This window comes from Protopterus annectens, chromosome 17.part0 (genome assembly GCF_019279795.1).
Source record: "Protopterus annectens isolate FY-2018-M chromosome 17.part0, PAN1.0, whole genome shotgun sequence".
NCBI lineage: Eukaryota > Metazoa > Chordata > Ceratodontiformes > Protopteridae > Protopterus > Protopterus annectens.
This window is the reverse complement of record NC_056751.1, coordinates 77,838,083-77,858,795: the sequence shown is the minus strand read 5'-3', so window position 1 is coordinate 77,858,795 and position 20,713 is coordinate 77,838,083.

Below are 20,713 nucleotides of genomic sequence, written 5' to 3'. Positions count from 1 at the left end.
TGTAATTGTCCTCAGTTGTCAGAGAACTGATGTGCTCATTACTGCTTGTTTCATGTTTTACAGCACCTTAGCAAATTGAAGAAAACTGAATTACCCTGCCACGGGGACAGGCTCTCTAAGTGTCTAGCAGTAGGGCACACATAAAGTACTGGTGGCAGTAGGGTAATATTTTAATAAAATCTAGTTAAATAATACTGCAGAGCCAGACAGGAATCATGTACATCACAAAAAACTAAAAAAATAAAATCACACTTAAACAGGATTCTTGGGATTCACTCAAAAACCATGATGTATAAATATGGCGTTTATATTACCTCTTCGAAATTTTACTGCATTGAAGCAATAAATGTCGAACACAATTGATCGATGCAGTAAAATATCGAACGAGGATAAAAAACAAAAAAAAAAACTAAAGAGAGTAGGCGCGGGGGCAAGCCCCCCTGCACCCCACACACCCCCTGCTACTTAAATATACCAACTCCAAGACCACACTACATTGAAGTAAACAAATCTCCCCCTATGGAGATTTCCGTTTACCTGGCCGATATTCTTCGCTTTCGATATTGTCGTGCCGACAATATCAGATTTGATATTGTCAGCTTGCGACAATATAATATAGACCCATAAATATGTTTGGTGGAGTTGTCTTTTATTTTCTAAAGACTTTATCAGAACTAACATAAACATTAAGCAAGCTCTAGAAATACTCATATCAAACACACCCTTTTACAAACAAAACCAATCAACATTCTTATAAAAGTTCTATATTTCAGCCAATAGACTTTAACCCTAATAAACATTTAACATTAAGAGATTCATTAAAACCCAGTGGGGAATTTGCATATCTTTTATCTTATATATTTGATCTTCCATATCAATCTTTTTTCTCTAATAAAGCTTTTAAATCCCCACTGCTATCACATACATTAACTGAATCTACAACCTTGAAAACACATTTCTTAAAAAAAATTACATTTCGTAGAATACTTAAATAAAGATTTGCCTCACTGTGATTTTTAATAGCATTTACAAGTTCTAAAATATAAACAAGCTGTATGCCTGTCTTTCTACATAGAATGCATTACAAAAAGTGCATGCTGCCAGATAAACTAATCTCTCCAAATCACAGTTATATACATCAATGGAATTAATAGCTCTGTCATAATTACCTATCCAAATAGATTTACTGGTGTTAATGAATCTTCAAGCTTTACAAAAGCACTGATATGTGTGCCAGGTACTGTATTTGTATTCCTAATCTGCTTGCCAAACAAACATGCTGGGATTCAAAAAGACTGTCAGCTGTGGAATTAAGCTGGGAAAAGCTTGTGATCACCTATTACCTTCAATAGCTGAAACTGCATTAGAGGTAACTGTCACAACTTTTGCAGACAGGTAGTCTTACGAGATGTGTACCTGCATGCACATGTGTGTGGCTGCTTGTGTGAGTGATTGTAGAGGTATGAGTGGTGTCAGGTGTGTGTGTGTGTGTGTGTGTGTGTGTGTGTGTGTGTGTGTGTGTGTGTGTGTGTGTGTGTGTGTGTGTGTGTGTGTGTGTGTGCGCGTGTGTGTGTCTGTGAGTACAGTCCATGGGGGGGGTTGATGCCCAGTGAGTGTGTATGTGTGTTTTGGTGCTGACTGCCATGCCTCTAACCTCACCTTGCCAAATGGGCAATTCTTACAGTACTGGGAGGGACACTAAACACCAGAGACTTTTAAAACTTAACCTAAGTCACAACAAAAGTAAATGGAAGAACATTTTTTTCAGCATAAACGGCATATCGCAAGAGCTGTAGATGCTATGGACCCTCTTTAATATTACCCGGCTCTACTTAAAAAGTCGATAGAACTCAGAGTTTGCAACACAAAGGATAATTGGGACAATACAAAGTAGGAAGCTCTATTGTCTGGCATTATTGACTGTATTTAATGGTTCAAGACATATAAGGACCAAGCTCAAGACTTCCAGACAAGGGGGGGGGGGGCACTAGATGACACCAGGGAGTCTTCCTACATATTACTCTAATTCATTTAAAATTTAATAAAGCAACAGGTTTTGCATCCAGATACATTTATTGAGCAATAAGAAGAATAAAATGAAATGCCTGTCATTAATGTATGACAACAACAGGAAAAAAAATCAAAATCTCTTCTCATACTCACGTGTTCAAAAATATTATTTACTAAACACTTATCATATCCCCATCCTTCAGACATCTTTGTGAGATGACTAAACCATTTTCAAACTTAACATCATCACTTGTGTAGATCACTATGTGTGTATATGCCTTTAAGAAGCTATTCAAGGGCTTGCACAAGTGTATAAATACTGAGCACGTGCAAGCTAGACTGCCATTTTGTAGTTAGCTGTTGAGATGTAAGCATGCATGTATGTAAGCACGCACTGTTTGTTAACTAGTTTGCTCATATTTAATGATGCTGCTATTCATCTTGATGTGTTTGTATGTATTAAGGCATCTGAACAAAACCCCAAGCCTTCTTGTTTTATATATATATATATATATATATATATATATATATATATATATATATATATATATATATATATATCTTAGAGATGCATGAGTGACATGGTGTCAGAAGCAGCATATCTAAAAGGACATGGAGTTAGAAGAAGCATACCAAAGGGGCATGGAGTGAGAAATGGCTTGGTTAAAATGACTTAAGGTACTTTTTTAGATGCTGGTGGAATATACAGGAGCGGATCATTCCCAAAATGTGCATACTTCGCAAAACAGGTCAGAAACTAATTTTAGATATTAAAACTTGCTCAGCACTATTTCTTTTCACATAATATGAGTTGGGGCATACAGAATATTCTAAATAACATTACCATAAGTCGATATGTGCAATATTGCTAAAAATATTCTAATTACTATGGAAAATGTTTGAAATAAAGTCCATATTGCATAAAATGAATACAAATAAAGGGAAACGACCACATTTTCGCAAAGCATATGTATTTTTGTATTAAGCAAAGTTATCTGCTACCAGAAGTGTATAAAGTGTTTGCATGTCTGTGCAGTGTTACAGTAAAGCTATTTTACAAAGTACAGCCATTACAAAGCATATTTTACAAAGTACAGTATTTTGAAGAGTGTGTTGCGCATTTGAATGTTGTTACAAGCTCACAGAGCTATTTGTTCATACATAATTACAAGGGCCACATTTTCAGTGTGTTTGTGTATACTTTGTGGGTATGGCAGACATATCTCAAAAACCCAGTGCACTTGTGCTTTACAGTAATATTGCAGAGAACTGAAGAATGTTTGAGCAAGAGTACATTTTCATACAGGCTGCATATTGTGATAAAGATGATCATACAAAGGCATTTATTCTACTTAATTTAGCTGGGTCAGAAGCCATAGAAAGGGAACATTTATTTGTGTATTCCCCTGCTATCTATACCACAAAGGGAGAAAACTGTCATATTGTACAGACTGTGTCAAGGAAGGACCCCCATTGTTTAAAATATAAATTTAGAGAAATGTGTACCTCTCAGACAAATGTTACTATGGAAAGGCACTTATTTTACACAAGGGATCAAAAGCCTGGTGAAACTTTTGCAGCATATATAACTGACCTGAGAAATAGAGATAAAACGTGCAGATTTGGTGACTTAAGGGATGAGTTGATAAAGGACAGACTTGTGTGTGGTATAAAGGATGATGCTGTGAGAAAGATTTTGCTTCATTACAGTGATTTAACTTTGAATGAGGCCATTGCGATTTGTCAGATATATAAGCTCAAAGAAAAGCACACAAATATGCTTATAAATGAGAGCAGCTCTTGAAGGCACAGTGATAAAGCTTATGTTGACAGTATGCAGCGCGATATTAAAAGAAACAGGCCCAAGCACATGGCAGATGTAACCCCTGCATCACCTACTGGTAAACCACAGAACCTTCTAGCAAATTCCAGACTTCACATAGTCTCAGTGAAGCACAAGAGTGAGTCAGCAAGCTCAAAGCATGGGCCCCAACCTAGTTTCATTGCCAACTGCCGTAATTGAGGTGGAAGTCATGAATCTAAAAGGGAAAAGTGTTTATCTTTTGGTCAACAATGCCACAAATGTAATAAATGGAATCACTTCAAAAGATTTTGTAAATCAAAAGGCCTACATTCTAAGAATTTTAAGAAACGAGTTGATCAGTTAGACTGTGACAAGCCTACTCTTTATGTTGATGGTGTGTCAGTGCTTCATGAAATGGTCAATGCAGTAGATTTAAAGGCAAATAATGAAGTATTTTGCACTGTTTGGATAAATGGCAAACTCACAGAGCTCAAAATTGACACTGGTACTAAGTGCAATGTTATGTCGGCAGAAACATTTGCTAGAGTGTGTAAAGGTGAAAGGCTTGATTTGGCAAGTTATGTGAAGCATGTTGCTTATGAAGGGGAGGAAATTCAAACTGAAGGCTCAGAACTGCTTTCCTGTTACTTCCAGCAGAGTGGAAGAAGCTATGACTTGTTATTTTATGTGGTCAAGACACACGTCCTTTCATTATTAGGGCTCAGAGACAGTTTGAAAATGGAACTACTTTCATTTAGTAAGGAAGTCCACCAAGTCAGCTTAAAAGACCACTACTCTAATTTTGCCAAGCACATTTTTTCTACTTATGCTGTTCTGTTTCAAGACAAACTAGGCAAACCTCCAGTTGTGTACTCTATGAAGTTAGAACTAGAGGTCAGTCCATTTATCAGGCCAGCATGTAAAGTTCCAATAGCCATGCAGGACAAAGTCAAGCTGAGTTAGATAAAATGGTGCAACAAGGTGTGATTTGTCCAGTTGAAAGTCTGACTGAATGGGTATCTTCCATGGTGGTAGCTCGTAAGAAAAGCACAGATGACATCAGAATATGTATTGAACCATGAGATTTGAACAAAGCACTAAAAGACCTCATCATCCAATGCGCACAGTTGAAGAAGTCGCAGCCTTGATGCCAAATGCACTGTTTTTCTGTCGTAGATGGAAAGAGTTCATTTTGGCAAATTCAGCTTGATAAAAAAAATCATCATTGCTCACTACATTCAGTACTCCATTTGGCAGGTACAGATTTTTAAGAATGTCATTTGGGAAAAATTTTGCAAGTGAAGTCTTTCAACGTGCAATGGAGCAAATTTTTTCTGGGTATCCTTGTGCTATTATAGTAGACGACATACTAGTAGGAGATTGTGATGAAGCTTGTAGATCAGAGTGTAACATGTGTGTGCTATGTCTTTAAGAAGCATGCGAGGCTGTGCATGTACGAATAAATATCAGACACGTGCAAGCCCTACTGCCATTCTGTAGAAGCAGTCAGAGTGAGTATTTATGATCGCAGTAGTTAGTTTGTATATAAGTTACTTAAGTCATAGTCAATAAGCCTCTATAGTGGTGTGTTTGTATAGAATAAAGCTGCTTAAACAAAACCCATGAAGACTCATTTATTAGTGTGCCAACATGAAAGCAACATGGTGTCAGAACCAGGATGGAAAAGAGTAGAACATTTGGAGCCATGAGATGTAAAGATGGCATTGAAGGTAAAACCGAGAGAAAGCAGTACAAACACAACCAAAAAGAATCAAAGGTAATGAAAAATAATATGAATTATTTACTCGATGCAAAAAGAGGCAAGAAAGGGCATTACAAGGGCACAAATACCATTATCAAGTAAGTGGAAGATACAAAAAAGTTTGATAACTAAAAAAATTGTTTAAAATAAAAGTATTTGACAAGACGATTGACTTTAAAGTACAAAACGAGCATGTTTAAGACCAAACAACCATGATTAAGACCAAACGAGCATGTTTAAGGCAGAACAAGTGTGTTTAAGGCAGAATTGGGCATGTTTAGAGTTAAATGAGCACAAGAAAAGTATGTTGGGCATAAAAAGGGCTTAAACGAGCAAAAAGAATATAATAAGAAAAGAGAAAAGGGCACAGTAAGCAAAAATAAAGCAAGGTGGCTGCTTGTGTTTAGGCAAAGTGCTGTGTTTGGGCATAACTATGACTTCGTATTGTATCAAGGGCGTAATTAAAGTTATTCAAAGTATCTCAGAGAGTGTAAAGTGCTTACAGTGTGTGCTTATTACTGAGCATGTATTTCAAAGAGTTCACTGTGTGCAAAGGGCAACTATTTAGTGTAATCTAGTCAAAGCATGGTTATTTGAAGAAAATTTCTTGTACTAGGTGTGTCTATTTGCAAAGTGCTGCCATTACAGAGTGCTTCTTGTACTGTAAAGAGTTGTCTAGCAAGGTACCGCCATTTTGGGGACATTTCAGTGTATTGCATGTAGTCATTTGCAAAGTGCAAATACTTCAAAAGATATTAAATTTGGGCAACAGAAGTTCGATTTATTCACATTGTACAGTTGCTTGCTATGTTTCGTGCATTGATAAAAGGTGTTTCTTACAAAAGATTACAAGAGTATTACAGTGCTTGTGAATTGCTCAGTTGCATCATACAGTTCTCAAATGTTTTTTTAAAGTGATGACTTTGACAACTGATGGTGTGACTGTAGCATTCCTGCCTGTATCGATAAAGTTCCAAGAAATTACTTTAGCATTTCTGCCTTTACCAATTCCGCGAGCATAGCGAATGATGATAAATGACTTTAGCATTTCTGCCTTTACTGATCAAAGATTTCATAAAGCATTGAAAAGGCCGAGAAATTATTCTGCAAAATTCTGTAAAGCATCGAAAAGTTTGAAAAGCTATTCCATAAAGTTTCGTAAAGCATTGATAGCCCGAAAAAGCTATTTCTCAAAGCACAGTAAAGCATCGAGAAATCTAAATAGCAGTTTTGCAAAGCACAGTAAATCATCAAGAAATTTGAAAAGCTATTTTGCAAACTACAGTAAAGCATCAAGAAATTTGAGAAGCTATTTTGCAAAGTGAGATAAAGCATCGAGAGGCCTGAGAAGTTTATTTCGTAAAGCCCAGTCATTTGAAAATACTACGAGGTTGTTCATTCGCAAATAAATTGTGTTTATGCCAAATACTTATGCACATGTGTGTGTGTATATTCGTGCGTATTTACAATACCCTTCGCTGGTATGTGTTAATATGGCAGACAGATTTTGAAAACCTCCACCACTTGTATTTGATCAGAATATTGCAGAGAACTGGAGAATATTTGAACAAGAGGACAATATTTTCATACAAGCAGCTTATGCAGATAAAGAGGCATGCGCCAAGGCATTCATTTTGCTAAGTGTAGCAGGATCTGAGCCCACAGAAAGAGAATGTTTATTTGTATATGCACCAGCAGTGTATGAAGGTGAAGGTGCAAACCAGCATATTGTTGTGCAAGCTGAATCAAGGGAAGACCCAGAGTGTTTGAAGCATAAGTTCAGAGAAATGTACAACCCCCAGATGAACATTACATTAGAGAGGCATTTGTTTTACATAAGAAATCAGAAACCAGGGGAAACATTTGCAGCTTATATAACTGATTTGAGAAACAGAGCTAAACATGCCAATTTGGTGATTTGCAAGACAATCTGATAAAGGACAGTCTTGTGTGTGGTATTAATAGTGCTGCAGTGAGAAAGATTTTACTTTGTGACAGTGATTTGACATTAAGCAAAGCAACAGAGATTTGTCAGATCCATGAGGTGATAGAAAGACATATGAACATGCTTGAGAGTGACAAAAGCATAGTTTCAGTGAGCTCCAGAGCAAAAGTAGTATGCCACACGTGATAAACAGAAACAGGCCTAACCAAGGGGTAGCCAAAGGGTTTCCAAAGAAGGTACAAAGCTTTCCAGAATGTTCCAGAAAAACTGCTAGCTCCACCGCCAGCTCAGTGGAACACAAACGTGAGTCAGCAAGACCCAAATCTAGCATTAGTGTTAACTGTCGCAATTGTAGTGCAAATCATGAGTCTAAAAGAGAGAAAAGAGAGAAGTATTTAGCATATGGTCAGCAATGCCACAAGTGTAAAAAATAGAGCCATTTCCAAAAGTTTTGCAAATCACGTAAGCCTCACTCAGTTGTAAAGAAAGGTCACACAAAAAGGCAAGTTGATCAAGTAGAGCCGAAACAGTCAGCTTTTTATGTGGATGGTGTATCGATACTTGGGGAAAGAGTTGATGCAGTAAACTTATTAACAAGGACTGAAGTGTTTTGTATGGTTCAGATAAATGGGAAATCCACAGGGCTCAAAGTAGACACTGGGTCAAAGTGTAGTGTTATATCAGTGGACACATTTGCAAAAGTGAGAACTAATGAACAACTCAATGTAACCAGCAGTGCTAGACTTGTTGCATATGGAGGTGAAGAGATTCAAACCGAAGGTTCAGTAATACTTTCATGTTATTTGGCTGAGAACTGTTACAACTTATTATTCTAAGTAGTCCAATGACCAGTGCAATCTTTACTAGGTCTCAAAGATAGTTTGAGAATGAATCATCTTTCTTTTGCTAAAGAAGTTCATCATGTGAGTACAGTTCCAAGTTCAAGTTTTTCCAAAACCATTTTCTCAAAGTATGCTGATGTTTTCGATGACAAATTGGGCAAACTTCCAGTTGTGTATTCTATGAAATTAGATGCCGAGATCACTCCAGTAGTCAGACCAGCAAGAAGAGTTCCAATAGCAATGCAAAATAAAGTTAAAGCTCAGATGGATAAGACGGTGCAGCAAGGTCTGATTTGTCCAGTCACAGAACCAACTGAATTGGTGTCGTCCATGGTAGCCGCTCATAAGAAAGGTGCAGACAAAATCTGAATATGCATTGATCCTAGAGATTTGAACAAAGCATTAAAAAGGCCATATCATCCAATGCGCACAATTGTGGAAGTTGTAGCTCTAATACCAAATGCCACTGTATTTTCTGTTTTGGATGCAAACAGTTCATTTTGGCAAGTGATGCTTGATCGCAAGTCCTCATTTTTAACAACTTTTGGTACTCTGTTTGGCAGATACAGAATCCTAAGGATGCCATTTGGAATAAATTCTGCAAGTGAAGTCTTTCAGCAGGCAATGGAACAAATTTTTTTAGTTTATCCTTGTGCCATAATAGTAGACGATCTATTACTTGAAGGCAATGGCAAAGCAGAGCATGACAGAAACCTCAAGAAAGTTCTAGACAGAGCATGTGAAGTAAACTTGAAACTGAATACCCTGAAGTGCAAATTCAGACTTCCAGAAGTTATGTACGTAGGTTGTTTGTTTACAAGTACAGGCTTAAGACCTGACCCAACCAAACAAACAGCTATTTTAGAGATGTCAGCACCAGACAATGTGCAAGGTTTACAGCATTTTCTGGGCATGGTCAACTATTTAGGCAAGTTTATACCAGACTTCAGTGAGTTGACAGTACCTTTGAGAGAGCCAACATACAAAAATGTTATATGGTCATGGTTGGAACATCATCAGAAGGCATTTGATGACCTTGCCACACCACCTATGTTAAGATACTATGATGTGAATAAACCAGTTGTTCTTTCCCATGATGCTTCATATTTTGGTCTTGGTGCAGTTATTCTTCAAGAGGGCAGACCAGTAGGCTATCCATCTAGGACAGTTACTCAAACTGAGATGCATTATGCTCAAATTGAGAAAGAGCTTTTGGCAATAGTTTTTGCATGTTCAAAGTTTTGTGATTATATTTATCATCAAGCTATCCAGACTGAAACTGATCATCAACCTCTAGCTACCATTCTAAAGAAGCCTATGCATTCTGCTCCAGCGAGATTACAAAGAATGATGCTCAAATTGCAAAAGTACAATTTCAAAATGGTCTACACTAAAGGTAAATTGCTGTAAAACACATCCAGGGATATTGTCGGGTCCCATGGAAGCTGTATTCTTACAGCTTTAACCTGTGCTGCAGTAATGCTGGGTGCCTGGCATTCCTCGAGTATTGTGATTGGTTCTTTGGGGGGGTAAAGTTGGCACTGAATCTGTCAGCCAGCATGTTGGCAATATCTGCTGGCTCAGTATAGGAGGTACCATTGTGCAGTAACTCAGAGCAAACCTGGGTATTGCCGTGGAGATTCTTGATATAACTATAGAAGGCTTTGTGGTTGTTTTTAGTGTCTGCCACAATTCTGCCTTCATAGCTGGATTTAGAGGTTTTGATGAGGGATCTCAACTTTTTGTTGAGGCTAATAAGGGAGTTTTTCCAGTCTTGGGACTTCACCTTTTTCTGCAACAGTTTCTTCCTTCTGTTGTAGAGTTTATTAATGGCATGGGACCACCAGATTGGCTTCCTTTTGTTGGAGGAGAGCTTCTTAGTTCTGTTGGGTATGGCTAGTTCCATGCATTTATGTACGTGTTCGTACAGTGCATTAGTATATAATTCGGCAGTCATGCATCTATTTTCCATTGACATGGGTGCCGTGAAGTTAGCCACCTCTGTTTTTAGGAGACCAAAGTCAGCTTTGGAGAAGTTTTTCATGGTGGTTACCTTTGTGGGGGTGTGGGTGAGATGTGGATTTCCATGGTGATTAGTTTGTGGTCAGATCTAATCAGGGAGGAATTGACTATTGGTGTAGAGCAACAGTTGCCCATGTTAATAATAACCAGGTCAAGGATGTTGCCTCCTCTAGTGGCGGTAAGAATGAGCTGGTCCAGGGCACTGGAACTGATGAATTCCAGTGCATTGGTTCATGAGTAGTTTTCCCAGTTGATGGAGGGGTAGTTGAAGTCACCTAGTATGAAAGTGTTGGTTGGACCCTAACTGTTTCCAAGGTGCTTAGGAATGTAGAGTGAGAGTCTTGGGACATGGTTGGGGACCTATAGCAGGCTACGACCTGACTCACTGTCTTACCCCAATGTTAGTTGTACCTGAAGTATCTCTGATGCATTATGCTGGGCTACCAGTCTGGAGGTGTGTATATCCTTTATGAATATGGAGATACCGCCGCCTTTGGAGCTTCGGTCCATGTTCTGGGGCTGAAAGGTATGGAATGAGTTATAGCCTGATAGTGCAATGGTGTTTCTGCTGCTTTAAACCAGGTCTCCATTACAGCAAAAATGTCGATGTTCTCCATTTTTAGGAGTGCTTCGAGCAAGTGCATCTTGACATTTAGACTTCTAACATTGAGCAGCATGAACCTCAGATTGTATTTATTTATAGCTGCTATGGTGGTAATTTGGTCTTTGGAACATCACCTAAAAAAGGCATTATAGGGGTGGCAAGAGCCTTTGCCAGTATTCAGAAACCCAGGGGTGACAGATGCAGGCCATCTCTGGCAAAGCATCTTGGTCTGTCAATCATGTCATCCCAAGCAGACAGATACTGGATACCCTTAGAATGACACCAGAAACATAGCCAGTTGTTGAAGTCATTTTCTGCTTGCACTGCAGTATCATTCTGGGCAATGGTAGGATGCTGCTCAAGGCTAGGGTCATACCTGCCTGGGCCACATAATCTGAGAGCTCCTTCATGTCTCTTTTCATATAGTCCAAGGAGGTGCATCTCAGGTCATTCACACCCACATGGACAGTGACAGAGTCATACTTGTACTTGTTGTGGAGTGACCTGAGTGTGTGTGTTATGTGTTGGATTCTGGCACCTGATAGAGAGTTGACTGTTACCTTCTCCTTATTCAACCTAGTGAGTGGGACATCAGTGCGCCTCACTATCGAGTCATCTATGATTAATGTATTGGGCAATCTGTTTTACCTTAGAGGCTTAGGTTGAGGGGCACACTGTGTAGGTGAGCTATGTGTTTTGTGGTTTGTGCTGTCTTGTGGTGGTCAAGTGCGTTTCTGCCTTGGAGGTCTCTGCTGTTTGGGTAAATTTCTATTGAGAGCCTCCACGAAGGTGGGTGTGTAGTTTGTGTTTTTATGTGAGAGCTGTGATGGTGGGTGTTCTGGAGGGCTATGTATTGCATATGGTGTGGTGCAGGTGTTGACCTTCTCCTCTTAACCAGTTATTCCGGTCTTGGCCTGAGAGACATGGCTGCCAATTTGGATAAATAAGTGCATCTCTCACAAGTCTGAGTGCTGGGAGGTAAGAGGAAAGGGTTGTCTGTGACGATGAGGCAGTTACTACACTGTATGTCCAAGTTCACCAGGTTAATAGGAGAAAGCACAGGGAACTGACCTTTAGATATGCCAGGAGGGATGGTCATTATTACTAAATACTGAAGCTGTTTCCTTAGATATTCCTTTGACAGGAAAAATATCACTCAAGGTGTGAGTCTGTACAGAGCACTGCCAAAACACTTGAGGGGGAATTAATCCGTAGATCCTGAAAATTTAAGGATAAAGTGTTTAGGCAGATATTCTGAAGATGGAAAGAACTCAAGTAGTACTTACTGAAAAATAAAGAATTATCTTGTCAAGAATGATGAGAAGAGGGGAGTCGCATGAATGGCTACTGCCTGGATACTGCTAATACTGGTCTCAGCACAGCTTCACTCGGTTGGGATACAATACTCTTTTGCTTCTTCTCTCACCAGAAGCAAAATGTTAGCACCAATCCCAAGAAGAGAAGCAGGCCACGGCAGCCTGTTTTGTGATCTACAGTCTTATCCCAGACGATGCAAGGGTCTGCAGGCTTGTAGCCTTTTTCTGGTAGATGCCTCGAATAGCAACCAGACCTATCAGGTACATTAAGCACAGACGCTCACTCTCCAACCAGAAAGAGTCAGGAATCAATGCACTCTGCTCCTACTCCCACCAGGATCAGAATATAAGCACAGATTCCAAGCTGTCACATATAAAGCAGTTATTAAGCTTTCTGGTGATCAGCAGTCTCCAGTAAATAATGTAACTGCACTTCTTCTCTCACCGGGAAAAGACAGAAGCACTAACCCAAGATGACTACTGAGAGGCAGAATGTGGGTTCTCCAATAACTGGGGGGTTTGCGATAGATGCTTAAAGGTAAGATGAAAAAATGGTTTATCCTAAACACTGCAGTGTGCACTAGAGGAGTTAGATGTGAAAGTAGGTAACTTAAGTTTTACCTATCTAAAAAGTTAAGTTTTAGTGGAGAGTCATTATTTTAGGTACAGCAAAATAGATTGAAAGTGGGTGGTCACTTTTGTATGCTGGTACTATGGAATACAGTAGGATGGCCAATAAATTTAAATAGTTGAAGGGGAGTGATTTCACAAAATGATAATGTTGTGCTTACTCACACCAGCCAGTAAAAGCAGAGAGGAAATGAGATATATGGTCAAATTAACAGAAGGGGAAGGCAACTAGAAAGACAGTGGTGTTTAAGAACACAACAGTAACTGGGTAGGAGGGTGGGAAACAGACAGAGCTGTGGTCTCTTTTCAAGTTTTAATATGCAGTTAAAAACAGAATACAAGTAAAACAAAGTGTAAAGAAAACAAATCACAGTATACAAAATAGAAAAAAGACAATAAGTAATACAAAATACAACAAATAAAAAGCAAACTAACCTTTCCCTCACAGCAAACTCTAGCAGAGTCTGGGTGAGCCTTTCCAGTAAAGCTCTGACATTTTTTTATTTTACCCCTTAAATAGAAGGTTTAGTTCCTAGCTCCACCCCCTCAGTTCACAGATGATTAATCTTAACTGACCTGGTCTAACTTATGTGTGACTCCTTAATTGACCTGTTCTAATTTCTGTCTGACTCACAAGAGACAGAGCTGTGGTCTCTTTTCAAGTTTTAATATGCAGTTAAAAGCAGAATACAAGTAAAATACAGTGTAATGAAAACAAATCACAGTATACAATATAGAAAAAGGCAATAAGTAATACAAAATGCAACAAATAAAAAGCAAACTAACCTTTCCCTCACAGCAAACTGTAGCAGATGTAAATACATATTTACAAATGTATGTTTCCTGCAAACTCAGAAGCCAGACTTACCACTGGCAGTATCCCCTATGATAATAACATTGAAAAAAATAATCTTTTGTTTTGACCACTTAGAAGTAAAATTCAAAAATCCAGTAGCTTTATTTATATAATTCACAAATTCACAGAATTTAAACTCACCACTTTTCCATGTCACAACCATGTCATCAATAAAGCATTTGTAAATTACTAAATTATTTATAAAATTACTATTATAAACATATTTGTCTTCTCAGCTGACCGTAATCAGCTTGGTCTATATTGGTCCCCATAACTACCCCCCTTAACAGCTGACATTTTACATTCATAAATTAAAAAAAAATATTTAAAACTAATTCAGTTAAAATACACTATGAAATAGATTCAAAAAGGTTACCACAAGGTGTAAGCCTGGTGTGCACCTTACAATAATCATGTCTGATTCAGAGACAGCTGTACCATGATGCTATACCATAGCAGGCTGTCTCTGTGTCCTACCACAAATGCTAGTGCAGCATCACAGGGAAGCAGCCAATACTATATTAGCTAGATGTTCTCTGCACAAATGCCTGCAGTATGACATTTATGTAGCTAAGTGATTCAAAGAATCACATAGCTTTATAAGTTACCTTAGCCACCTGTTTTAATGAACATGGCCAAAAGCTTGTTTTCACTCAATCATGTCATAGGTAAGTGCTGGGGAGTTTAACAGACAGGTATTGTTGGTGTGTGTGTGTGTGCATGCCTGTATGCATGAGGCTACATATATGAGTGTATATAGAGATATGAATGGAGTAAGGTGAGTACGCAAGTGTTTGTGTGTATTTGTGTATCTGCATAGGAGGTTGGAGTTTGGTGGGCTATTTAGGGAATAGGTAGGGTAGGTGTATGTAGAGTAGCATAGCTAGGTCAGGGCAAAGGCGGCAGCTGCCCCAGGCATGAAGTGTTGGGGGGCTCAATCTGCTGACCCCGACTGCTCTTTAATGCATACCAGCCTTTAACAGTTAATATTGCATTTGTGGTCAAACCTTAGTACTGTAGTGCTCAGTGATTGATCTCAACTTTGGCAACTGATTGCTACATTGTAGCAAGCAGTTTATTGTAGTGTAAAAGCAAAAAAAAATGTTTTTACATAACTGAAACCTGAGCACTGTAGCACTCCATACATGGCATAAACTCCGTACAACACACTCCCCTACAATAACAAGCAAATCCTCCAACAATGGGGGGATTCTTTATATTGTGCCCTAATGGCACATACAAAGAAAGTAAAACAAAGTTTTCCAGCATGAAAGACATTGAACAGGAGGTACACTAGACATCATGGATACTCTTTATATCATTCCCTAAATGCACACAAATATATTCATGTCATACTGGTAGCATGCACAAGCAGTTCCTTCACAGAACTTTAACCCTCTACTCAATCGCAAGACATAGGGATCCTCCTACATAGTAGCAAATGTAAGTTGAGAGGGAAGAAGGGAGGGATAATTTCGGTGCTGAATGGCAGGTTACATATGTGATCTGAAGGCTTAGAGATTATGAGGGCTGCCAGTCATAAGAAGGAATACAAAGAAGGATTTTCTTTGTGCTGCTTTCCATTTAGAGCTTCTCAAGAAGGTCAGCAGAATATTAGTAGGCACAATTTGGTCTGAATGGTGTGACTGGTTAACAATAAGGAGAAAAACTGCGGTGCCATCAGGAGCTATAATAAAGCATTTTATATCAGTTACCAGCTGGCAGTTGAAGTTATTGATGCCACACAGTGGTGCTGGTTTGATCTCACCTGTGACCTTTCTAATTGCTCTCCATAATAGTTTAGGACCATAAATGCAGAGTGTTTTTTTTTTTTCCTATGATTTGTTTTGGCCTTTTATCAATGAATCACCTTTATAGACTTCCAATTAGCAGTAATAAATCCACATAATCATGAAACTCCAGATAGAGCTTAAAATCATTTTTAGCAATAATTTTGAACTGGATATAATCTCTGAACTACCCTGTGATGTTATGACAGGGAGAGTAGGGCAGTACATGTGTACATATGCCAGCATAGATAGCTGGAGTTTTGTAAATAATTTTATATTACTTACTATCACACTGATTTGTACAGATGTTTCAGTTACAAATATATTTGTAAAGGTAATTGTGCTAAAAATACATCAGTAGGTCCTGCTGGACAGAAAGAATGTGTGCATATATTTTAGGTTGTATTGTTGTAACTGATCAAATGGGTATGTTTATCAGAGAACCCTGGAAGGGTGGAAAGTTTGAAATGGTGTCATAACTTTCAAATGCTGCCACAGATCTCAGCATGCTCTGTGTGTGTATTGTACCAGAGTCATCCTCTAATCAGCATTCAGTTTCTTTGGAACCCTTGCAGCAGCACTTTAAAATCTGACAGGAAAGATTTCTGATCAGCTATATATCCTCACACATTCCACACAGACAAAGAGAGACATCATTTGGCTTTTGCTGTGGTAAGACACTCAGCACACATCAGCTTACCTTCCTTTAGTAGGTAGTCAAGGAACAGTAATTCTTTAATTAGTCAGGGACATTTAGTGAGAATAGTTTAGTATTGTTTTCTGCAACTGTGAGAAAATATCCAACTGTATTATTTTTATATCTCTGCAGTCGAAACTCTGTTGTTTATTGTATTCAGTATTCTCCCATTTTCTGTTTTATTATTTATCATTAAATATTTTAATACCTTTCTTTGTGGCTGGTCCTTTAGAGAATACTTCAAGCATCTTGAGAGTACTTGTGCTTATTTAGTGACACTGTGGCTACTTCTGAAAGCCTTGATGCTTTGGTCACGCACTACTATTTGTATTAGTACTAATTTTACACAGTATAATTGGGTGCCCATTGTAAGAGCATTAGGGTAGCTGATTGGTGGCAGCATGATTACCTCAGAGTCTGGGTAGAAAGCGGCACAGCTAGTAAATCTGCCCCAGCTTTTCCCAGGTGTGTGTGTGTGTGTGTGTGTGTGTGTGTGTGTGTGTGTGTGTGTGTGTGTGTGTGTGTGTGTGTGTGTGTGTGTGTGTGTGATTGTGTGTGTGTGTGTGTTTGTGAAACTCAAATATCCAAGTGTGTGTGTCAGCTACTGGGAACAGGGACACAGAACTCCAAAGTGGACAGTGTAGAGTTTTGTGTGGGTCTGAAGAGAGAAGGAGAGTCCAATCCCAGGTCTGGAGTTTGCTTCCTGTGTGCTCTTAAGGGAAATTGTGCTTGGTGCAGGGAGCTGCATCTGAAAATACTGTGTGAATCCATCTTTACTCTTACTGACTGTCCCTCAGCAGAGACAGTGGTGAGTATTGAGACTCCTTGATTGCTGGTCCAGAGTAGTGACCCATCACATATTGGAGGCAGCTGAGTGGGATATTCATTGAATTTCAGTAACTGGTGGGCAGTTGTCACTAAAGATGTGTGTACTCTCAGCAGCTACAAGGTAAACATACAGAGTTTCATTTTCACAACAGTTTTATTTATTTCTCTTAGTTTAGTTTAGTCAGGGAAAGCAGGCAAGTATGTCAGCAGAGGATTATAGCAAACTGACAAAGAACCATTTGGCCAAGGTGTGCGAAGCCAAAGGGCTAGTGCATGCCAACCTGACTAAAGAGGAAATGATTTCAGCCTTGGTCACAGCTGCAGCATGGACCACCAACCTGGAAGACAACCAGTCTGGTGATGGGGATGCACAGTATTCAGAAACAGGACAGTTCACCTCTTCTTCAGAAGACTTAAAAATCCATTTGGAGTTAAAGAGACTTGAACTGGAGGCCAAACGTTTGGAAGTAAAATCAGCTGAGAAACTGCAATGGTTGGAGGTGAAAGAGAGACTGCGGCATTTGGAGGCTGAAGAAAAGACAAAGCAGATGGAGTTAGAATCAGCAGAGAGACTGCGTCATTCGGAGGTCGAAGAAAATTAGAAACAGTGCCAACATGACAGGGAAATGCTGACTCTTCTGCAGGATCATGGAGGTATTGGAGAAGGGACTAACCAAACCCCAGAAGCAATAAATGTCAATACATTTCTTCCACAGTTTACAAAGAGTGAGGATTTTGGTAGTTTTATTCATGCATCTGAAAGGGTATGTAAACAGTATAATGTTGACCAAGGGCTCTGGGTACGGATCCTGACCCCCTTACTCCATGGTAAAGTTGTAACTGCTATTTCTAAGTTGTCTGATACTGATTGCTTAAACTATGATAAGGTTAAACAATGCTTACTAGAATGTTTTAAGTTACCACCTGAAGCTTACAGAAAAAAAGTTTCATGAGCATAGACACAAGGGAGATGAAAGTGTATGTGATTATATTGCTGAGTTAAGTACTTATTTTCATAAATGGATGAGTGGGTGGGTGTCACATCACCACTTTTGAAAGGGTAGCAGACATTTTGGTGGGGAAACAAGCCCTTAGCACTTTGCCTGAGGACATGAGAATCTGGTTGGCAGACCATGAGTTTAACTATGTAGATGAGCTGGAGAGAAAAGGGGATCTCTACTTAGCAAGCAGAGAATCACTGCACAAGAAGGCGATACCCAGTGCTGCACATAGTTATAGGGGAACTGATTGTGGGCAGCCTAATCCACCCTAACAGAGTAGACTAGTAACAGGGGAAGCCACTAGTTCAGGTACACAGCAAGGACCAGGGGTTAGATGTTTTAAATGTAACCAGAAAGGCCATGTAGCATACAAATGTCCACTGAAGCAAGGTGGGGAACAAAAAGTGAAGGACCCAGCAAGTGGGAATAACAGCATGCTAGTGGTAAGTTTTCTGAAAACATCAGGGGTGCCAAATTATCATTGAAGTTTGTATCCTATCTTAGTGGATGGAATACAGGGCACTGCTAAAGAGACACAACCTCTGACATAACCATTGTGAACCCTGCAGTGGTTAAAAAGGAGCAGTATTTGCTTGGCAGTCTACACCAGTCAGAGCTTTAGGAGGGACCCCATTCCAAATACCTTTGGCCAGGGCTCAAACTGACTGGGAGGGTGGAAAAGGAAGCAAGCAGGTAGGTGTGTTTGAGGATATCCCTGCAGATGTCTTGATAGGGATTGATTTTGATAATGCAGTACCTTATGTGCATGCAGTTACATGCAGTCAGGCTTGGACACAGGCATGTCAGTCAGTTAGCCTGGGGGAGACCCAGATAGGCCCCAAACCTGAAGCTGGGTCTAGTGAGGTGGCTATTTCAGGGAGGGCACAACTCTGTAGCAGTGACCCTGAAAGTGAGCCACAGATGCTGATAGGTACTGATGTTCCCTTGGACAGGGTGACTGCAAGGGCAGAGGTGAACGGTAGGACCCAGGCTGACAGTGAGGCACTGCTGCCAGAAGAGACCAGGCTTCCAGTGGAAAGGAAGTTGGGAAGAGTCGCAAAGGTAGAATTGAGACAAGCTCAGCTACATTTCAAGGCTTGAGGGAGGTAGCTAAGGAGGCACCTGATTCTCAAGGAAAAGGGGAGACTGTATATTGGAATAAAGGGTTACAGTATAGAGACTGGACCCCTGAGGGAGGGCTAGAGGGTGAGGTAATACAGCAGTTGGTAGTGCCCAGAGCCTACCATCTGGCACTTCTAGAAATAGTTCATGACATTCCTTTTGCAGCACATATGGGTATAAAGCATACCAAGAGACGTATTATGCAGAACTTTTTATTGGCCTGGGATTGCAAAGGATGTAACAGGGTACTGCAGGACCTGTGAGCAGTGCCAAAAGGTAGGCAAGGCAGGAGACAAGGTCAAAGCTCCTTTTATGTCTTTGTGTGTGATTATGGAGCCATTTCAGAGGGTAGCTTTGCATATTGTGTGGCCTCTGAGTACCTCAAATTCCCCAGGGAAGAAGTATATCCTGGTGGTAGTAGATTATTCTACTAGATACCCTGAGGCAGTGGCTCTGTCTTCCATCAAGGCAATGAAGGTGGCAAATATTTTGTTAGCGATTTTCAGCAGGGTAGGTTTTATGAGAGAAATACTGGCTTATAAAGGTACCAATTTCATGTCAGACCTGATGGCTTGTCTGTGGAAGAGCTGTAGGGTAAAGCACCTAAAGACCACCCCCTACCACCCCCCAGACTAATGGTCCTGTGGAGAGGTTAAACTCTACACTAAAGACCATGCTACTGGTGTTTGCAGAGAGAGTGGAAAAAATATTTGCCCCATCTTCTGTTTGCATACAGAGAGGTACCCCAGGAATCCACAGGTTTTTCACCCTTTCAGTTGCTGTATGGACATAGAGTGGGAGGATCTTTATATTTGATTTATGGAGTGGGGGGATGAGTGTGAATCCCACAAGTAGTCTATTGTGGCATATGTCCTAAACTTCAGAAAAAGACTTACGGAGCTCATGGGCTTGACTCAAGAGAATTTGGCTGGAGCCCAACAGCAGAAAAATATCTGGTACAACAAGAATGCTCGAGCTCGAGAGTATGCTGTGGGAAAGCAGGTTATGGTGCTCACTCCTGTCAGACATGATAAGGTGCAGGCAGGTTGGGAGGGACCTTTTGAAGTGGTAAGGAAGGTCAGTGATGTTAATGACATGATAAACCTGCTAGACAGGAGGCAGGGGCACAAATTGTACCAAGTTAACATGATGAAGCCTTACCATGGTAGGAAGGCCCTGGTGCTGAGTATTTGCAGTGGATGGCAGGTAGTCCAAAAGTTTAACGGGCTTTGGGAGGACCACCTGTGTTAGTCAGCCAGGATTACAGCAAAGAATGTGTTGTGCTGGTGGATGCTTTGAACTATGGGGTGGGGGCTTTACTCAGCAGGTTTCCTCAGAAAGAGAAGAGTACCCAGTTGTATATCTCAACCGTAGACTCCAACCCAGGGAGGAATGTTATGCAGCTGTAGAAAAAGAATGTCTAGCCATAGTCTATGTTCAAGCAATTCTATATTTGTTGTATAATATCTTGTTTAATTGTTTCT